The sequence below is a fragment of the Rhododendron vialii genome, chromosome 13a (assembly GCF_030253575.1).
Source record: "Rhododendron vialii isolate Sample 1 chromosome 13a, ASM3025357v1".
In the NCBI taxonomy this organism is placed as follows: domain Eukaryota; kingdom Viridiplantae; phylum Streptophyta; class Magnoliopsida; order Ericales; family Ericaceae; genus Rhododendron; species Rhododendron vialii.
In genome coordinates this window covers 34658851-34667195 of record NC_080569.1, presented here as the reverse complement: position 1 = coordinate 34667195, position 8345 = coordinate 34658851, and the positions used below count along the sequence as shown (strand labels likewise).

Sequence of the window (8345 nt, the reverse complement as noted above, 5' to 3'; positions counted from 1 at the left end):
AGGGGGCGCGTATATCCTGCAACTCTTATTAGTAAAAAATATGCCCTGAAGCCGTCAAGATGGCATTTATTTATATAGAATAGCCTAACAATATCGAATCGAACCCGACAAAAATGAAAAACAACTGTAACATACCTGGTCTCTGGAGTCATGCATTGTAGACAATCACGGATCACCCACGAATTATATACGGGGCCGACTATTCGCAGCCCCATATTTTCTCCCTTAGCACATTACATTTCGGTAAATAGTTGTTGAAAATTATACATAACATTTCGGTAAATAGCTGTTGAAAACAAAATTATATTTCGGTAACTACATGTCGAAAATATATTCAACCTTCAGTAAACAATTGCCGAACATACATTTTCGATAAATAGCTGTTGAAAAAAATATTATATTTCGGTAATTGTATGCTGAAAATGTATCTCAATTTCGGTAATTAACTGTCGAGTATAATTAAAAAATTTTAACGAACTAAGAGAGAAAATACGGGACTGCAAATAGTCGCCCCTTTATATACGTACTTACGGGTTGCATTCACAACCTACTATTCTAATTCTTCTTAGTTTGGCCATGGCTATTGAACCAACTAAATATTTTTTCCAAGTGGTACGGACAGACAATGGCGCGTGCCTTGTGGCCTAGTGATAATGCATCCAGTGAAGCACCAACATTTGTATTTATTTACTTCATTTTTTAAGAATAGTGAAGCGCCAACATGCAGAGGAGAGAGTGGTTTTCGCAAGGGAGGGTAAAATAACCCTTGAAATAGTCCTGCATATATATTTTCTTTTCCAGATTTTGGTATGAGTTTCATTGAGATTTAAAATAAAACGTAAAATCCTTTATATGTATGTGACCAAGCACTTCAGCAAGGATTAATTGGTATGATTTACTATATGAAAGGGCTAACAACAATGGGTCTTGATTTGGAGAAAGGACTGAGGATAAATCCTTTCTCCAAATTCTTATGCGAAAATTTACAAGAAAAATTTCTAGATAATAGATTCTCAGTGTTTACGAGAAAATTTGTATGCTAATTTTGGGATTCTATTGTTTCATAATTAGTTTGGAGTGTTACCTAAAATTCTAGATAATAGATTCTCAGATTTTATAAATTTTGAAAAGCTAAAAAAAAATGAAATTCTCCAAATTCCAAAGTTTCATAAAAGCCTTTTTTTTTTTTTTAAAAAGTACCAATTTTTACAGGAACTTAATTATAATTCTAGAAGCTATGATATTTATATCTAAAAATCTAGAATATACATATTCGCAATTGTATTATTAGAGTTGATGACCTCCTTCAAGTTAAGACAAAGAAGTGCATAGAGCAAGCGAGTTATAGATAGTTGAATTATATGGAGTATAAACTAGTGTCGGGGTTCGTGCTCCGCAAGAATCACGTGCTCAGTAAAAAATTTCGAAGTGATGTCGTTTTGAGAATTGGAATATGATGATGTTTGGTGCAAATTGAAGGATGATTAGTAATGCATTCATTATGTACAAGTTCAATACAAATAGTAGATCCATTCACAGTTGTTCAGATCAAACACCATGGTATGTAATTCTATATGTACATTAGGATTAGTACTAATGTGCGGTAGATTGATAGAGCACCATATTTTGTGGGGAAAATGGCCACTGGTCCCCCCCTTTAATCTTTTCTGAGCAGCTATGGGAGACAAAAAGTAAACAAGAAGTGCCGAATATCAGATAACTCTTTTCAAGTTCCGGTTAGAGCTTGCTCACATCCTCATTGTTTGGCTACCACTATACCGAAACTATGTTCAATCTGCTTTGCAATATGTGATGTTTCGGGTCTTGGTATAGGTTTTGGCTCTTTCCTCTGTTTATGTCATGGATCCCCTTTGTAGATCTCGCATGGCTTTTTTGAATGAATCTCCAATGCTCAAAGAAAAAAAGAACTATCAAGGGAAAAAACCATTGAGTATAGAGAAATTAATTAGTTGATGCAAGAAAAATGGAAACTGAGATCACAACAAAAAACTTATGGAAAAATCAGATGTATCTGGGTACACGAGGGATACACACAAGACTGCGAAACTCACTTCCATTCTTAAGATGTTTAGTAACCCTACAAAATATTTTTGTGATCTACCCTCATCTGTATAATCCTCTAAATCTCTAAATGGCACAAAGCACTTAAAAAGCTATTATTACATGAGGAGAGGGGGTCCAAAAAAAGGATTTGAACATAACATACTGACATGAGACTATGCTGCAAAACGATTTCGGGTTGCTCCTCATGCAACCTCAAATATAATTTCAATGTGCAAAACGATTTCGGGTTGCTCCTCATGCAACCTCAAATATAATTTCAATGTGCAGCGATCCTTTGCACAGTTAAGACGTAACTTAGTTGCCTGTTTGGGATGCATCTTGAGTTGGGCAGGCATTTTGTCCCCCAACCGCAAGATTTTAGTTCCATTGTTTGGGGACACGAAAATTGAGCTGAAGATAAAATTCGTAGAGCTGGTTTTCTTTCAAGCCTTCTGAAACGAACGAGAAGAAACTCCATAAAGAAGTCTGACAAACCCCAGGAAGCCGTCTGCTTGTCTTATCCAGTCTTGGAGAACTACAAGAACCGGTAGTGATGGGCTAAGTCAAAGTTCCTGGTAGGAAATGGAAAATCATAAGCATATCTGAGTTTAGATCCATATGGAGTAAAAGACGCAGAATTTTGAATCTTCAAACATTTGTGTCCCAAAATCTGGAATGTATGATAAAATCTACAATTTCTTCTCTGTTGTTTTCTTCGTAGGCCAAAAGTGACTTAAATATACTGCTAATATATGCAAGGTCATAATTGTAACTTGCAGGTTAAAGCCGATTGGTTTCTATTCAGTTGAACAGCCACAGATAATTTGACAAGAACCAAAATTTTATAATTATGCTACAAAAGATTTCTCCAGTTGGACACCGGCATTCAACAGTGGCTCTTTTCTTGCAGTATCTGTGACCAATTTTGTTGCAGTATCTATGACCAATTTTGTGCTTGCACCCTTATTTAAGCACAACCTTATACGAACAAATGGACAAAATTTACGGAAAAATTCTGTGCTTTGAGAGCGGAATGAGTAAACATATCCATTTGTTTAATGGAAACCACAAAAGAGAGGGGAAAAAGAGCATACCAAGGCTAATTCCTCTATCATAGTAGGTCTGTTTCCATCCTTTTCAAAAAGCTCGTAAGCACTACGTTTGAAAAAATAAAAGCGAGAAGATTGACAACAAACAAACATTTTGAAAAAAAAAACGAAAACAAATTCAAGAACCTATCATATTGACTACAATTTGGATAATTTAAAGAGCAAAACTATGATTTTATGACCACAAAATCAGTTGTAGATAGCTCTTTAGCAAAGTTCTCATTAACAGGGAGTTTATCAAAAGTTGAATAGCATACCCCCAAAGCTGCTTTCCTCAGTGAAGATAAACATATGTAAGCTTCAACAAGCTTGTAAATTATCATATCCAAAGGAATCTTGACATCATGATAATTTGCCAACCATGGATGACCTAAACATGAAATCAGATAGATCACGAACCATAAGAAGAACTGCAGAACATACTCTAACCAAATTGGCAATTAGTCAAACAATAAAAAGTACGAAAGTTTGACTTTGTAAACGAACAATGCAGAAAGAGGGAACGGTACAACCTATATCCTACAATGTGAATAGTTTTGGTGTGTGGAACTGAAAGAAGAACGTGGTGTGCCACATAACTCGGTATAGAAAGCGTACTCTTGCTGATATAATAATATAATTTGAGGTCAAAAAAACTTTATTTCATCAATTATCAAGTACAATACATCAATTTAGATTTTTCTTTCAAAAGTTATGCACCTAGTAAAATATCTCTATTTATTACTACCTTCAAACATATAACCATTTCTTTCTATATTTAGCACTCCCAAGACTTTTACCTCCTTAAATTTTGATTTTCATTATCTAAAATTTCCACTCCAAAGAATCCTTCTGAGGAACAAAATTGGAAAGAATCTGCAATTGGCTAGATAGGTCATTTTGGAACATAAAAGGTTTTGAAATGTAAGTTGCAAAGGGAAAAAAATTGCAAACTATTTTATCATTATCTGATACAATCAGCTACAGACCACATGGTATTCATTTTTTATCTCTTTACCAAATCATTTCCACATAGTTGTAAAGAAATAAGAAGAGAGCAGTATAGTAACTTACTAAGAGCCTAGGAAGCTGTCAGCCTCTTCCGATAGTCCTTGTTCACCGGTCTTTTTACAGAGTCTACTGCCTCAGAAGACAAAGAAGGCCAAGGGGCTTCATCGAAACTTGGTTCTGCTTTAAGAACAGCTCAAAAGATGCCAGATTCAGCAGGCCCAAAAGGGTCGACTTCCACATAGAAGAATATATGCAATCGTGCCAATACTCCACATGTCTGCTTCAAGTCCATATGATCTATGCAGAACTTCAGGAGCTACATCAAATGCGCTTCCCACAATATCATTCAGTCGTTCATCTGCAAAGAAATCTTACATAATTAGATCCCAGGCCAAATTTTCTAATAGCTGGAAACGATATGTTTTGGGGAAAGGATTTGACCTGGCTTTACATAATCAGAGAGTCCAAAATCAATGGCCTTTAGTGGGGAATGCTCATCTTTGGAAGTGAAGAGAGAATTTTGAAGCAGGATATAGAAGCTCAAGATCAACAACAAAAAGAAGAAACGAGACAATTAAAAGTGACATGATTTAAAAAACACACAGGTACAATAGGAACTATTTTGTCCATCTTGTGACTTCTTCTTTTCGATCCATTATTGAATCATCGTTCCAATAGATCTCTTCACCACAGGTAGTGGTAGTTTAATGTAACTAACACCATATACTTAGAATTTACAATTATCAGACCAAAATCTAGATCATGCAATCAAAATAGCCTCACTAATGGAAGAGACAAGATCCTATTTAACACAAAGCAATTAAGGTTAAGCAACAAATGAAAAGTTGACATGCAAATCCAAAAGCCTAATCTACTGTTAATATATATATATATATATATATATATATATATATATATATATATATCGGGGCGGTTTCGGGGACCCTTAAAAAAAACCCCCCAAGTTCCCGGTCGAATTTTGATGATCCGAGCCGCTCAATGTAATCAGAATGTGATTTTAAAGGTGTCCGTGAGAAATTAGCAAAAAAAAAAAAAGACCAGGAAGAGCTTCATCCAAACAGTTTTTTATTGAACTTTATTGAACGGTTCAATAAAAAACTGCTCAAATCAAGCCTTTCCCGGTTAGTTTTTTTTTCCAGTTTCTTGCGGGCACCCTTAAAATCACGTTCTGAACACATTGAGCGACTCGGATCATTAAAATTTGATCAGGAACTATGAGATTAAGATTTGGAGGGTTTTTTTAAGGGTCTCCGAAACCGCCCCGTATATATATATTGTCACACAGAAGCTTTTCTATCCAAGTCGCAGTAGTTTAATTACGTTGACAATTCACGGCATAATAATCAGTGTACAATAGCATGAAAGTGAAATCTCATGCTACTTAAAATATAACACGAGCGGATCATAACCCAGGGGTGTATATCCGACAGGCTACAGCTATTTGTGTAAATGCTATAACTGGTTCGATAGTATATTTCCCTATCTCACTCAAGTACCCAAGGCAAAATATTAAATCCTCCATAATTTTGAGGTTTCTGTACTAAAAGAAGCTGACGATAAAAAGAGAGCACAACCAACAACATCCATGTAGCTTAGAAACAACTAACGCGGAGATGCAATTTTTGACAAAGCAAGTACTTGACTAAACAAAAGCATATATTACAATGTAATAGCTAAAGCAGCACCATAGAAGGAGAGGTTAAACGTAAAACTGACACAAGATGGAAATCCCCTTCAAGCATCTGAGACCAGGAGGGGGTTGAAGTTCAAGTAACGGCTTACAAGATGTCATATTTTCCGGGGCATTAAGCTTTTTAAATAAGCTAAACAACTGTGCCATAAATGAAAATGTTGGAGTTCATTACCTCAGGCTTGAGGTCACGGTGAACAACCCCCCTTGGAGATGACAATAGGAAACCACACTCAATATCTGAACCATGACTTCCTTTGCATCATCTTCGGAATATTTTCCACCTCTAAATAAACAAAACACAGTATTTAGTAGGAAAAAGACTGCAAAATGGGACACAGAGAGCCATTAAGAGGAATAAGATAGGAATATGGTACCTAGAAAGGATTCTATCCAATAATTCATCTCTGGTGCATAACCTGGAGAACATAAACATCACACGTAAGCTTCAAAAGTTAATGTTACAATCACCACATCTTAGACAATATAGAAATACAATTGTCCGCATTCAGAAGTGGGGAAATAAACATAAACAAGAGAAAAAGCACATGCAACTCATTAGCCGTTCCTCTATTCCCCCCTTTATCCCACACTCCCATCATATACACCCGACACATGAGAGAGAACGTCCGGTGAACATTAACAGCTCGGTTCAAAGCATTGACTCAGTAGAAAACAGCTTGACACATCTGCTATTTGGTAATTGCCCGCTCAGTTTAGTTCCTCAAAATTTACACCTTGTTTGGAAGTTGCGGAAGGGAAGGGAATGGAAAACAGTCTAAGAAGGAAATCGTGAGGAAAGTGTAAGGAAAATATTACTGTGCTCAATACTTTGTTTCAATGTTCTAAAAACTGCTAGGCACAATATGCCAGTCGGGCTGAAGGGGCGCCTAGAGAGTAAAAGGTTTTTCCACTTCATTAAAAATAAAATAAAATCCCCCCTGAGATTCTTGTACATGGAGGAGCATCACTAAAACTGTAGAGAACCAAAGATTATGTGATCTTTGGAGCATTTCTGCTAAGAAATGAAATTTCTTTGGACTTGGGAAGAGTTTTTAATAATTAGATTTTCCTAACATCAGCTAGAAGGGATCTCGTATCAACCCTACTAATCCGGAACTTATGCGTTTTTCTTCCAATTCTGAATGGATTTTGGTAATACTCCTTATCTTTTTGTGTGTGTGCGCGCGCTAGCATGCATCATCCAACAATGACTTCCCTATAAGCCATCCTAGTCAGATTACAAATTGATTCCTTGTTTTGCCACTTGAACCTAGAAAATGTGAATCATCATGTGATGCTGGAGAACCTAGAAGAATGTGAAGGTATTAAGCCTGTGATTATGTGGAGCACTGCCAAAGTTTCATTACTCTTTCCTTTCAGGTCATTTCGGGTATATCGAGTCACCGATTCCGATATATCATTCTTCCCATGTGAGCGAGCCAAAGGGGCTGCCTAACTCATCGTGTTTAAACTGCCTAAAGACAGAGAATAGGAAGGTACTCGATATTCTGAATTTCTTTCACCCTACAGGTTTTGCACATCATCCAACAACGACTTCCCCATAAGCTATGCTAGTCAGGTTACAAATCCATTCCCTAGCTTGCCCCGTTACACCTACATCCCAGGTTACAAAATTAACGGAAAGCAAAAGAAAAGCTAGTAAAATGTGAACGCATTAAGTTTTCACGTTTTATGTTATTTGTTACTGGTGTTTACGCTGAAAAATCCGAAAGGAAGGGCCCGCACATTTTGAGTTCCTTTCAGCCCAGAGGTTTTGTTTTTTTACTTACCTTTTTTATCCTTGAATACAAAGCAAAGGGTGGAGCTTTCCCTATTCTTTGCTAGAGATGATGCTACCACGACATCATTTTCTTTGGTTTTGTGGTGCAAAAGTTGGATTTTTTGGTTTTTGCACTTATCTTTTGAATTCTCGAATAAAAACAAAAAGGCAGAGCTTTCCCTATTCTGTGGCAGAGATAGTGCTTGAACCACAGGAATGATCACAAATTGTTGACATCATAGAGTAAAGAGATCATGGAATTGGTCCTCACACATCTCTCATTTTTTGGGAAATCCGATTTCAGCACTGAAAATGTGACCTCTTTGGGGTGTCTCCTAAAGCATGAAGCCGATTTCATAAGGAGCAAAAAATCTACAACCCATTAGTCGGACGCATGGTTTCCTTTCCCCAAAGTTAGCTTAACAAGTTTTACCGCATAAAAACCACTCACCAATCAATCGACCAGACCTCAACCCAAAAGGAAATAAGGGGAAAAAAACTCACAGGATTTGCTGAGTTCAGAAAGCACTGACGACTCTATCGGACATATCGGCATCGTCCTCGTATTTGCAATTGCAGTTGAGCTTCTCCCTAACTTTCCTCTCGAAATCTTCTCCTCTTGCAGTTGATCGGCCATCATCTGCTTCTAGACACCTGACTGGCCATCTGTTGCAGAGATGGTGTTCAC

General features: G+C 36.8%; 1 long non-coding RNA gene and 1 pseudogene across 1 annotated transcript; both read right to left on the bottom strand.

Moving 5' to 3' along the window:
- Nucleotides 1-3241: 3241 nt before the first annotated feature.
- LOC131314155 (CDPK-related kinase 7-like) lies at nucleotides 3242-4737 on the bottom strand (annotated as a pseudogene).
- Nucleotides 4738-5454: 717 nt separating this feature from the next.
- Nucleotides 5455-8236, bottom strand: LOC131314477 (uncharacterized). Its single transcript, XR_009196409.1, has 3 exons — nucleotides 8162-8236; nucleotides 6252-6293; nucleotides 5455-6160 (listed from the first exon to the last, which is right to left on the bottom strand). It is a non-coding gene; the product is annotated as an uncharacterized LOC131314477 (long non-coding RNA).
- Between the last annotated feature and the right edge of the window lie 109 nt (nucleotides 8237-8345).